Consider the following 13319-nt stretch of genomic DNA (forward strand, 5'->3'; position numbering starts at 1 on the left):
CTTGGGTTTAGTTTGCTCATCTTTTTCTAGTTCTTCCAGTTTCAAGGTTAAGTCTCTGATTTGAAGTCTTTTTTCTTTTGCGATGTAAGTATTTAGAGCTATAAATTTCCCTTTTAGCATTGCCCTTGCTATATCCCATAAGTTTTAGTATGTTGGATTTCATTTTCTTTGGTCTCCAGATATTTTCTAATTTCCTTTGTGATTTCCTCTTTAATCATTGGTTGTTTAAGATATGTTGTTTAATTTCCACATATTTGTGAATTTTCCTTTTCTCCCTCTTTTTTACTTCTAACATCATTCCACCTTGGTCAAAAAAGATATATTGTATGATGACAATATTTTTTAACTTGTTGAGACTTGTTTTGTGACCCAGCATATCATTGATTGACCCAAATGATCATTGTTTTCTGGAGAATGATCTTTGTGCTCTCAAAAAAGACTATGTATTCTGTTTTTGTTGGGTGCAGTATGCGATATATTTTTTAGGTCTAGTGGTTTAATATAACACACAAGTCCTGAACTTCCTTATTGATCTTCTGACCAGATGTTCAATCCATTTTTGGGAGTAGTGTGTTAAAGTATCTTACTGTTAATGTAGGACCATCAGTTTCTCCCTTCAATCTGTCTGTATTTGCTTCATGTACTTTGGGGCTCTGCTGTTAGGTGCATATATTTTTATAATTGTTACATCTTCCTGTCAAATTGTCCCCTTTATTAGTATGTTTACTACAGTATGTAATGAACATCTTTGTACCTCATAACTGTTTTGAACTTAAAGTCTGTTTTGTCTTATATTAATATAGCCACTCCAGCTGTCTTTTGGTTACTACTTGCATGGTATATTTTTTTTACCCTCCTTTCACCCTCAACCTATTTGTGTCTTTAACTTTAAGGTAAGTCTCTTGTAAACAGCGTATAATTGGGTTATGCTTTTTTATCCATTTCTGCTGATCTCTGCCTTTTGTCTGGAGAGTTTACTCCATCTACATTTAAACTCACTACTGATAATACAGGTCCTTCTTTTATCATTTTGCTGTTTAGCCTTTGTAAGTCTCATACTTTTTTATCCTTCACTTCTGTTAAAGCCTACTTTTATATTTATTTGCTTTTTTTTTGCATTGTACCATATGGAGTGTCTTCTCATTTCTATCTCAATGTATTTTTCATGTGTTTTCCTTGTGGTTACCATAGGAAATTTAACACCTAAAAATATAACAATTGTGTTTGATTTGATATAACTTAACTCCAATTGCATGCGCACATATTTTTCCTATACCTGTGTCCCCCATCTATGTTTTGTACTAGTTACCACTTATATCTTTGTACATTGTATGTCCAAAACCTAAAATTATCATTACTTTTTATGCATTTGCATTTTAGCACCTGTAAGAAGTAAGAAGTGGAGTTCATACCGAATAACACAATATAATAATACTGGCATTTATAATTACCCAAATGGTTACCTCCTTTACTGCAGGTCTTTATTTCTTTATGTTGCTCTGAACCACTATCTAGTGTCCTTACCTGTCAGTCTGAAGAATTTCTTTAGCATTCCTTCTAAGGCTGGTCTAGTGATGATGAACTCCTTCAGCTTTTGTTTATCTGAGAATGTATTCATTTCCCCCTCATTTTTGAAAGATATTCTCAGCAGATATAAAATTATTGGCTGGCACTTGTTTTCCTATAGCACTTTTAAGTATTTCAACACACTGCCTTCTTACCTTTATGGTTTATGATGAGAAATCAGCATTCAATCTAATTGGGACTCCCTTGTAGGTAACATGTTACTTTTCTCTTGCAGCTTTCATAACTCTTTTCTTGTCTTTTTCATTTGATAAATTAATCAGTATATGTTGGAGTATTTTTCTTCATGTTTATCCTGTTTGGTGTTCTCTGAGCTTCTTGAGTATATGCATTCATGTCTTCTGGTAATTTGGGGAAGTTCCCTGTCATTATTTGACTATTCCTTCTTCCCTCTTCTCTCTTTCTTCCCTTCTGGGACTCCCATAACATCTATTTGTGCACTTGATGTTGTCCCATAGATATCTCAAGCTATTATTGCTTTTAGTAATTCTTTTTTTCTTTCTGCTCCTCACCCTGATTCATTTCAAGTATCTTGTCTTCAGGCTCACTAATTCTTCTGCCAGCTTCACTTTTCTCTTGAAACCCTCCAGGGCATTTTTCATTCAGTGATCTTCAACTCTAGTAGTCCTGTTTGGTTCCATTTTAAATTTTCTATCTCTTTACTTAGACTCTCATATTCTTCATTGTTTTCTGGATATCCTTTATTTCTCTCTCTGTACTTTCCTTCATCACCCTGAGCATTTTTAAGATAATTTTTCAAAGACATTTTTCAGTATGTCTACATTCTCAACTTCTTCATTGGTGTGTTCTGTATTTTTATCCTCTTCCTTTGGGTGGGCCATCATTTCCTGTTTCTTTGTTGCTGTTGTACTCTTTTGTTGCACACTTTACATTTTTATATTTTAAAATCTTAACTCTGGTGTTCCAGGAAGATGGCATCAGAGTAGGCAGACAGAGCTCAACTGTCTCACAAAAACTATGGAGAAAGGGCCAAAAGTTGTCTGAGGGCCTGCTTTGGGGGTCAGCAGACCAGGAGGTGCTATACAACTCCCAGGAGGGTGAGGAATAGAGAAACTACACAACTCCCAGTAGGGTAAGGAATAAAGAGATGAAGAAACTGAAACAATAAATGTGAGTTACTAAACCCCACAGCAGGCAGGAAGGGCTCCCATCTCCCACCTCAAGACATTAAGCCTGGATAAAGCCCCAGCTCTCTGCAGCCGACTGAGAGGGGTACAAACTTCTTCCTCCCTGTCAGCTGTTACAAGGAAGACAGAAGTGTGTCAGAGGGCTTCTCATTAGTGAATTCAGCCAGCAGAGTCCACTTTGAATCTCAACTCTGGCCAGACCAGAAACACAGGAAAGTGGAGGATGAAAGAAGTACCTCCATGGAAAAGTTCACTATGAGCTCCATCTGCTGGCCAGGCCAGGAAATTGCAAAGAGAAAACCTGCTTTTAGGTCTCTCTTAAGCCCCACCCATGGGAGAATATCTGTATCCAATTAGTGAGTCCCTGGCCCAATATTGATAACTTATACTGGGCAATTTTAAAGACATTGAATAAATTGAACCAAAAATCAAAGAAGAGCTATTAAAAACAAACAAGAAAAAAACAAACAAAAAAAAAACAACTAGGCAATATAGAGAAATTGACCATCAAAGTAAATTCAACAACATATTCAAATGCCTAGACAGCAGCAAAAAATTCTGAGCCATACTAAGGAATAGGAAGAGATGGTCCAACCAAGGGAACAAACCAAGTGTCCTGATGAGATATGGAATTTAAGACAACTAATCAGTGATAATCACACAAATTTCCTAAATTAATTCAAAGAATTGAAGGAAAATATGACTAAAGAGATAAAGGATTTTAAGAAGACACTGGGTGAGCATAAAGAACAATTTGAAAGCCTACAGAGAAAAGTAACAGAACTTATGGAAATGAAAAACAGGATGGATGAGATTAAAAATGCAGTAGAGATGGAGAGCAGATGGCTCAAGTGGTTGAACACCTGCTTCACACATGGGAGATCCTGGGTTGAATTCCTGGTGCCTCCTAAAAAAAAAAAAAAAAAAACAACTCAAGGGAGCTGATGTGGCTCAGTGGTTGAGCACCAGCTTACCGCATACAAGGTCCTGGATTCAATCCCCAGCCCCTTGGTACCTCAAAAAAGAAAAATACATTAGATGCATAAAACAGCAGATTTGAATTGTTTGAAGACAGAATTAGTGATTTTGAGGGCAGAACATCTGAACTGGAAAAGAAAGGACAAAAGAATAGGAAAAAATGGAACAGGGCCTTAGGAAACTGAATGACAATATGAAACACACAAACACACGTTATTGGAGTCCCAGAAGGATATGAGATCAGAAAAGGGGCAAAAAGAATATTTGGGAAGTTATGACCAAAAACTTGCCAACCCTTATGAGAGACATAAACATCAATATCTAAGAAGGATAACACAATCCAAACAGAATAAATCTGATTAGACCTGGACACATACTATTCAGAATGACAAATATCAGAGATAAAAAAAGAGGATTCTGGGAAGTGGATTTGACTCAACTGATAGAGTATCTGTCTACCACATAAGAGGTCCAGGGTTCAAACTCAGGGCCTCCTGACCCATGTGGTGAGCTGGAGCACGTGCAGTGCTGATGTGCGCAAGAAGTGCCGTGCCACACAGGGGTGTCCCCTGCATAGGGAAGCCCCACGCACAAGGAGCGCACCCTTCAAGGACGGCCACCCCACACAAAAAAAGCATAGCCTGCACAGGAGTGGCGCCGGACACATGAAGAGCTGACGCAGCAAGATGATGCAACAAAAAGAGACACAGATTCCCTGTGCCACTGACAAGAATGCAGGCAGACACAGAAGAACACACAGCAAATGGACACAGAGAGCAGACAACAGTGGGGGGGGGCAAGGAGAAAAATAAATTTAAAAAATTAAATATTAAAAAAAAGAGAGAGAAAGGAGTCTGAAAGCAGCAAGAGAAAAGCAGATCATCACATACAAGGGAACCTCAATAAGACTAAGTGCCAAAATCATCAGAAACCATGGAAGTGAGAAGTGGTATAGTGTATTTAAGATACTGAAAGAGAAAAACTCCCATCCAAGAATTCTGTATCCGGCAAAACTGTCCTTCAAAAATAAGGGCGAGTTTAAAGTCTTCACAGGCAAAAACTGCGAGAGCATGTTCCAAAAGATCAGAATTACAAGAAATACTAAAGGGAGTGCTGCAACCTGAAAGGAAAAAACAAGCATGAGAAACTTGGAGAAGAGTGTAGAAATGAAGATTATTAGAAAGGGTAACTTAAAAAGACAGACAATAGTAAGATATGACACCAGAAAACCAAAGGATAAAATGGGTTAGGTAAGTAATGACCTTACAGTAATAACATTGAATGTTAATGGCTTTAACTCCCCAGTCAAAAGACATTGATAGAATGTCTACAAGAGACTCACCTCAGAAGTAAAAACACAACCAGGTTGAAAGTGAAAGGTTGGAAAAATATATTCTATACAAATAGTAGCAAAAAAGAGAGCTTGAATAGCAATACTAACATCAGGAAAAATAGATATAAAATGCAAACTGTTATAAGGGATGAGGAAGTTCATTATATAGTAATAAAAAGAGCATTTCAGTAAGAAGAAATAACTATAATAAATATTTATGCACCTAACCTCTGTGCTCCGATATACTTGAGACACACACTGGCAAAATTGAAGGGAGAAATAGATGTCTCTACAATAATTTATGGAGACACCAATACACCACTCTCAACACTGGATAAATAAATAGAGAGCTCAAATAATATGATAAATGACCTAGACCTAACCAACATTTATAGAGCATTACACCCCAAAACAGCAGAATATACATTCTTTTCAAGCGCTCATGCATCTTTCTCTAGGATAGACTATATATTGGGTCACGACAGGTCTCAATAAATTTAAAAAGATTAAAATTTGCAAAACACCTTCTCTGTTCATAATGAAATGAAGCTGGAAATCAATAATGGAGGGAAAAAGGGAAAATTCATAAATATATCAATATTAAACAACACACTCCTAAATGATCAGTGGGTCAAAGAAGAAATTGTGAGAGAATTCAGTAAATATTTTGAGGTGAATGAAAATGAGAATACAAAATATCAAAACCTATGTGATGGTGGTGGACTTGGCCCAGTGGTTAGGGCGTCTGCCTACCACATGGCAGGTCTGCGGTTCAAACCCTGGGCCTCCTTGACCCGTGTGCCGCGGGCCCATGCGCAGTGCTGATACACGCAAGAAGTATTGTGCAACACAGGGGTGTCCCCTATGTAGGGAAGCCTCACGTGCAAGGAGAGCCGTCCAGTGCCCCGTAAGGAGGGCCGTCCAGTGCGAAAGAAAGTGCAGCCTGCCCAGGAATGGCGCTGCACACACAGAGAGCTGACACAACAAGATGACTCAACAAAAAGAAATACAGATTCCCATGCCGCTGACAACAACAGAAGTGGACAAAGAAGACACAGCAAAATAGACACAGAGAACAGACAATGGGAGGGGAGGGAGAGAAATAAATAAATCTTAAAAAAAAAAACCTATGTGACACCACAAAGACAGTGCTGACAGGGAAATTTATAGACTACATTGTTTATATTAAAAAAGAAAAATATCTAAAATTGAAGTTCTAACTGCACACCTGGAGGAACTAGAAAAAGAACAGCAAACTAATCCCAAACTAAGCCAAAGGAAAGAAATAGTAAAGATCAGAGCAGAAATAAATGACATTGAGAACAAAAAATCAATAGAGTGCAGGAGGAAGTGGCTCAAGCAGTTGGGCACCCAAGTATCACATGGTAGGTCCTGGGTTCAGTTCCTGGTGCCTACTAAAGACGATGAACAAGACAATGAGGAGGGAAGTGGATGTGGCTCAAGTGATAGGCCTCTGCCTACCAAATGGGAGGATTCAGGTTCGATCCCTGGGGCATCCTGGTGAAAACGAAGAGAAAGCATGCCTGTGTGGTGAGCCAGTGCCTGCGTGGCAAGCCAAATGCCTGCACAGTGAGCCGAGTGCCCGTGCAGCAAGCCAAGTGCCTGCACAAATACCCATGTGGCGAGCCGAGTGCCCATGTGAGTGCCCATGTGGTGAGCCAGTGCCCGGACAATGAGCCAGTGCCCAAGCAATGCCACACAAGTGCCCATGCAGCAAACCAAGTGCCCACGGGGTAAGCCAAGTGCCCGCGTTAATTCACATGGTGAGTCAGTGCCTGTGCCCTGAGCCAGTGCCTGCGTGGCTAGCCAAGTGCCCACGCAGCAAGCTGAGTACTGTGTGGTAAGCCTGTGCCTGCACAAGTGAGTCATGCAGCAAGATGTTGACACAACAAAAGAGAGATGGAGGGGAAAGTCAAAGTGAAGTGCAGCAGAGACCAGGATCTGATGTGGCACAATTGACAGGGAACCTCTCTCCATATCAGAGGTCCCCAGGATCAAATCCCAGTGAATTCTAGAGGAGAAAGACAAGAAGAGAAGACAAAAAGAGAAATAGATACAAAGATCACACAGCAAATGGACACAACAAACACAGGGAAGCAGCTGTGGCTCAATCAGTTGGGCTCCTGTCTACTATATGGGAGGCCCTGGGGTCGTGTCCCGAGGCCTCCTTGTGAAGGCAGGCTCATCTGCATGCTGAGGAGAGCTGCTGGCCCAGGCGCCACAGAGTGCTGCCAGCCCGCAAGCACTGCAGAGTGCCACCCGGCCCATAAGTGCCATAGAGTGCCACCCAGCCTGCAAGCACCATGGAGAGCTGACTCAGCAAGGTGGTGCAACAAAAAGGGAGACAAGTAAAAACACAGAAGAGCACACAGTGAGTAGACTCAGAGAGCAGACAACAAGCAAGCCACGGAGGGGGTGGGTGGGATAAATTTTAAAAATAAATAAATACAGACACACAGAAGAAAGCACAGTGGGAAAAAATAAAACAGCAGGGTGGAGGAGGGAGGGGGGAAGGGAAGAAAAAAAAGACAGCTGATGCAACAGGCTGGCATGGCAAGCTGACTCAACAAAATGATGCAGTGAGATGATGCAACAAAGAGATACAACAAAGAGACACAATGAGAACCACAACAAGCAGTAGAGCGGAGGTGGTTCAAGTAATTGGATGCTTCCCCCACATATGGGAGGTCCTGGGTTTGGTTCCCGTGCATCCTAAAAAAGAAAAAGAAGAAGAAAGAGCACACAAGGAACAGACACAGAGGCAGACAGAACAAACAATGGGGGTGGGGAGTGGGGGGAGAGGATGAAAATAAATAAATAAATCTTAAAAAAAAAATAGAATCAACAAAACCAAAATTCAGTTCTTTGAGAAGACCAACAGAATCGACAAACCCTTAGCTAGATTGACAAAGAAAAAAGGGAGAAGACTCAAATAAAATGAGAAATGAGAGGGAGGACATTACTACTGACCCTGAAGAAATAAGAAAGATCATTAGAGGATACTATGAGCAAGTGTATGCAAAAAGGATTAAACAATATAGACAAGATGGACAAGATGCACTGACCCTAAAAGAAATAACCCTCAATGAACCAATCACAAGCAAAAAGAATGAAACAGTCATCAAAAACCTCCCCAAAAGCAAAATCTGTAACATGGGACTCTATAAGATAGTAAAACTTCATGTAAAATATGAGTATAGGTGATCTTGCATATATAAAACTGTTTTTACAAAATACAAATATACTAGAGAGAAGGAAAAAGAATAGCAGCTATGTTTGGCAGGGGAAGCTAGAGAGATTGAGAGGTGATGAGTTTTGTTTGTTTATTTTTGGCTTATTATTATTATTGGAATAATGAGAGTGCTCTAAGAATGATTGAAGTGATGACTGCACAAATATGTGTTTACACCAAATATCATTGGGTGGATTTATGCTTTATTAATACATATCAATAAAAATGATTTGTTAAAAAAAATTAAAACCTGTCAAAGATGAAAAGCCCAGGACCAGAAAGCTTCACAGGTGATTCTACCAGTCATTCAAAGATGACCTAATAACAACTTGCTCAAGCTCTTCCAAAAAACTGATCAGGAAAGAATGCTACCAAACTCATTCTATAAAGCCAACATCACCCTAATAACAAAACCAGACAAACATATCACGAAAAGAGAAAATTACAGACCAATATCTCTATTGAATATAGTTGCAAATGTCCTGAACAAAATACTTGCAAACCAAATCCAAAAGCGCATTAAGAGAATTATACACCACAGTCAAGTGGATTTTATCCCAGGAATGCAAGAGTGGTTCAACACAAGAAAATCAATAGTGTAATAAGCCACATTAATAAATTGAAGAAGAAAAATCACATGATGCTCTTGATTGATGCAGAAAAGGAATTAGACAAAATACAGCATCCTTTCTTGATTAAAAAAAAACAACAACACTTCAAAAAGATAGGAATAGAAGGAAGCTTTCTCAATATGGTAACATACATCAATGAAAAACCTTCAGCTAGCATTGTACTCAATGGTGAAAGATTGAACGTTTTCCTGCTGAGATCAGGAACAGTACAAGGATGCCCACTGTCACCACTGTTATTCAATATTGTGCCAGAAGTTCTAGCTAGCGCGATTAGGCAAGAAAAAGAAAATACAAGGCACGCAAATAGGAAAGAAAGAAATGAAACTGTCACCATTCGATGATGATATGATCCTATATCTAGAAATACCTGGAAGATCCCAGAACAAAGCTACTAGAACTAATAGACATGTTCAGCAAAGTGGCAGGATATAAGATTAATACACAAAATCAATAGCATTTCTATACACTACTGATGTGTAATCTGAGGAGGAAATCAGACCAAATTCCATTTATAATAGCAACTAAAAGAACCAAATATTTGAGATAAACTTAACCAAGACATAAAGGGCTAGAATTCAGAAAACTACAAAACATTGCTAAAAGGAACCAAAGAAGACTTAAATAAATGGAAGGACATTCTGTGTTCATGAATTGGAAGACTACCATAAGATGTCATTTCTAGCCAAACTGATTTACAGGTTCAACACAGTTACAATAAAAATCCCATGGGAAGTGAACTTGGCCCAGTGGTTAGGGCGTCCGTCTACCACATGGGAGGTCCACGGTTCAAACCCCGGGCCTTCTTGACCCTGTGTGGAGCTGGTCCACGCTCAGTGCTGATGAGCACAAGGAGTGCCATGCAGGGGTGTCCCCGCGTAGGGGAACCCCACGTGCAAGGAGTGCACCCCATAAGGAGAGCCGCCCAGCACAAAAGAAAGTGCAGCCTGCCCGGGAATGGCACCGCACACACGGAGAGCTGACACAGCATGATGCAACAACAACAAAAAAGAAACTCAGATTCCCATGCTGCTGACAACAACAGAAGTGGACAAAGAAGAACACACAGCAAACAGACACAGAGAGCAGACAATGGGGGGGGGGGGGCGGGAAATAAAATTTTAAAAAATTATACCTATAAAAAAAATCCCAACAGCTTTTTTTTTGCAGAAATGGAAAAGCCAATTATCAAATTTATTTGCAAAAGTAAGGAACGAAAATGGTCAAAAATTTCCTTAAAAAAGAACAAAGCATTACTTTAAAGCATATCATTTAGCTACAGTGGTAAAAACAGCATGGTACTGGCACAAAGACAGAGTAACTAATGGAACCAAATTGAGAACTCAAAAAATAGACCCTTGCATCTATAGTTAAGTGATTTTTAACAAGGCTGTCAAGCCCTCCCTGCTGGACCAGAACAATCTGTTCTACAAATGATTAAAAAAAAATTATGCTGGGAGAACTGGATAGCCATATCCAAAAGAAAGAAAGAGGACCCTTGTCTCAAACCTTATACAAAAATTAACTCAAAATCAATCAAGGGCCTAAATATAAACATGAAAATCATAAAACTCCTAAAATTAAAATGTAATAAAACATCTTCAAGACCTTGTGATAGGGAAGCGGACTTGGCCCAATGGATAGGGTGTCCCGCCTACCACATGGGAGGTCCGTGGTTCAAACCCCGGGCCTCCTTGACTTGTGTGGAACTGGCCCATGCACAGTGCTGATGCTTGCAAGGAGTGCCGTGCCATGCAGGGGTGTCCCCCGCGTAGGGGAGCCCCATGCGCAAGGAGTGCTCCCTGTAAGGAGAGCCGCCCAGCACAAAAGAAAGTGAAGTCTGCCCAAGAATGGTTCCGCGCATACGGAGAGCTGACACAAGAAGGTGACGCAACAAAAAGAAACACAGATTCCCAGTGCCTCTGATAAGGATAGAAGCAGTCACAGACGAACACACAGTGAATGGACACAGAGAGCAGACAACGGTGGGGGGAGAGGGAAAAAAAAAAGACCTTGTGGTAGGCAGTAGTTTTTTAAACCTTATACCCAAGGCACAAGCAACAAAAGGAAAAATAGATAAATGGGACCTCCTCAAAATTAAACACTTTTGTACCTCAAAGGACTTTGTGAAGAGGGTGAAAATGCCAACTACTCAATGGGAGAAAATATTTGGAATTCACATATCCAATAAGTGTTTAATATCCATGACATATAATGAGATACTACAACTCAACAATAAAAAAGACAAACTACCTGATTAAAAAATGGGCAAAAGACTTGAATAGATTGTCCAAAGAATAAATATAAATGGTGAAAAAAACACATGAAAAAATCTTCAACATCCCTATTAGGGATTAGGGAAATGCTAATCAAAGCTACAAGACATCATTTCACACCAATTAGAGTGGCCACTATTAAAAAAACAGAAAATTGTAAATGTTGGCGAGGATGTGGAGAATGGTACAGTCACTGTGGAGGACTGTTTGGTAGTTCCTAAGGAAACCTAATACAGACTTGCCGTGTGACACGGCAATACCACTACTAAGAACTGAAAGTGAGTGACACAGACATCTGCACACCGATGTTCATAAAAGCATTATTCATAATTGCCAAAAGATAGAAACAACTCAGGTCCATCAACTGATTAACAGATAAAGAAATTGTGTTTTATGCACTATGGAATATTACATAGCTGTGAGAAGAAATGAAGTCATGAAGCATATGACAACATGGATGAACCCAGAGAACATTATGTTGAGTGAAGCAAGGCAGTCACAAAGGGACAAATGCTGTATGTTTGTGCTATTATGAACTAAACATATTGTGTAAACCATGGAGTTAATAATTAGAGTATAGGTCACCAGAATGTGGTTAAAGAATGGAAAGCTGAGAGTTAATCTGTGCAGAATTGGTAAAAAAAAAAAAGTTATTTGTAAATCTTTGGAAATGAGTAAAAATGGTGAAAGCACATTATAGTGTTTGTAACTAGTAGAGCTATTATATAGTATGACAGTGGTTGAAAGGGAAAGCCTAAGGACATGTATATTACTAGAAGGAAAGCTAAAAAATGTAACATGGGACTGTGCATAGTGAAACCTCATGTGAAATACAAATATGGGTAATATTGCATATATAAGACTGTTTTACAAAATATAAATACAAATAAACTAGAGAGATGAAAACAGAATAGCAGCTATTCTATAGAGGGGAAGCATAGAGAGATTGAGAAGTGATAAGTTTTTGTTTATTTGTCTGTTTACTGTTTAATATTATGATTGGAATAATGGAAATACTCTAATGATGACTGAAGTGACACAACTATGTGATTATACAAAATACCATTGGTTATACACTTTGGGTGGATTTATGCTTTATTAATATGTGTCACTAAAATTGATTTGTTAAAAAAATCTTAACTCTGAGATTGTGTCCCTGGGATGTCTGTTTCTTGGTTTGGTAACCAGCTGGTGATAAGACAGATTTTCCTGAGCTTCAGACCTCCTTTCAGGAAGGTCTGCCCAAGGAAAATGCAGTGTGTGGGGTTTCCCCTGTCTTTCTGTGCTTCTGTCTTGTCCTGGGTTTTTGCTTGCTGTTTGTTTTGGAGTTCCCCTGTCTATAGGAGTTTGGTTGTCCCCTCTCTTTCCTAGTAAATAGACCATCTTCTGCCATGTATTTGAAGCCTGCAGGCCTTTGTCCCAGACTCTCTGCCTCTATAGATTTTTACATTTCTACCATTATCTCACGCTGCTTTTACCAGGAGGGCAAATTATGGAAAGTGGGTTTTTCCAGAGAGAACATTCTCAATTCAGATTTTCTCAGCCAGACAAGGCCAGAGGCCCACAAAGGCCCAGCAAACTGGACGCTGCAGTGGTCTGCAGCAACAGTGAGGGATTGGGCACAGTAACCACCACATGAAGAGAGTAATTTACAGTTCTTTAGTGTAATTTATCATCCTCTTCCTCCTGTACTTCCCTGGATGCTGTTCAGTGTTCATCTGGCTTCCAGAGTTTCAAAATAACTATTTCAGACAGTTCTTGCTTAATAGTTGTTTTGGTAGAGGGACCTGGAGTCCTGGAGTTCCCTATTCCTCCATCTTCCTTGGAAGTGTGTATGTGTATATATATGTATATAAATATATATAAATATATGCTTTCCACAATACCTATGGAAAAAAGGGGCAAAAAACAACATTTATTGACTACTCTGTGCTAGACACTAACTTCTGTATTAGAGATAAATATGATACTCTCTCTGACCTTTAGAAACTTACAGTGTATGGAGTAGGCTAGATATGCAGAAAGATCATTTCACTACAGGGTCATAAGTGCCAGGAAAGACATATACACAGAGTACTGAGGAAACAAAATAGGGCACTTTGTTGGCCTGGAAGTAGA

At 39.4% G+C, this 13319-nt stretch overlaps 1 protein-coding gene across 1 annotated transcript in view; it reads left to right on the plus strand.

Moving 5' to 3' along the window:
• Positions 1-13319, plus strand: part of SHOC1 (shortage in chiasmata 1) — a 110997-nt gene that overhangs the window by 44647 nt on the left and 53031 nt on the right. The window lies entirely within an intron of this gene.

This window comes from Dasypus novemcinctus, chromosome 8, assembly GCF_030445035.2.
Source record: "Dasypus novemcinctus isolate mDasNov1 chromosome 8, mDasNov1.1.hap2, whole genome shotgun sequence".
NCBI lineage: Eukaryota > Metazoa > Chordata > Mammalia > Cingulata > Dasypodidae > Dasypus > Dasypus novemcinctus.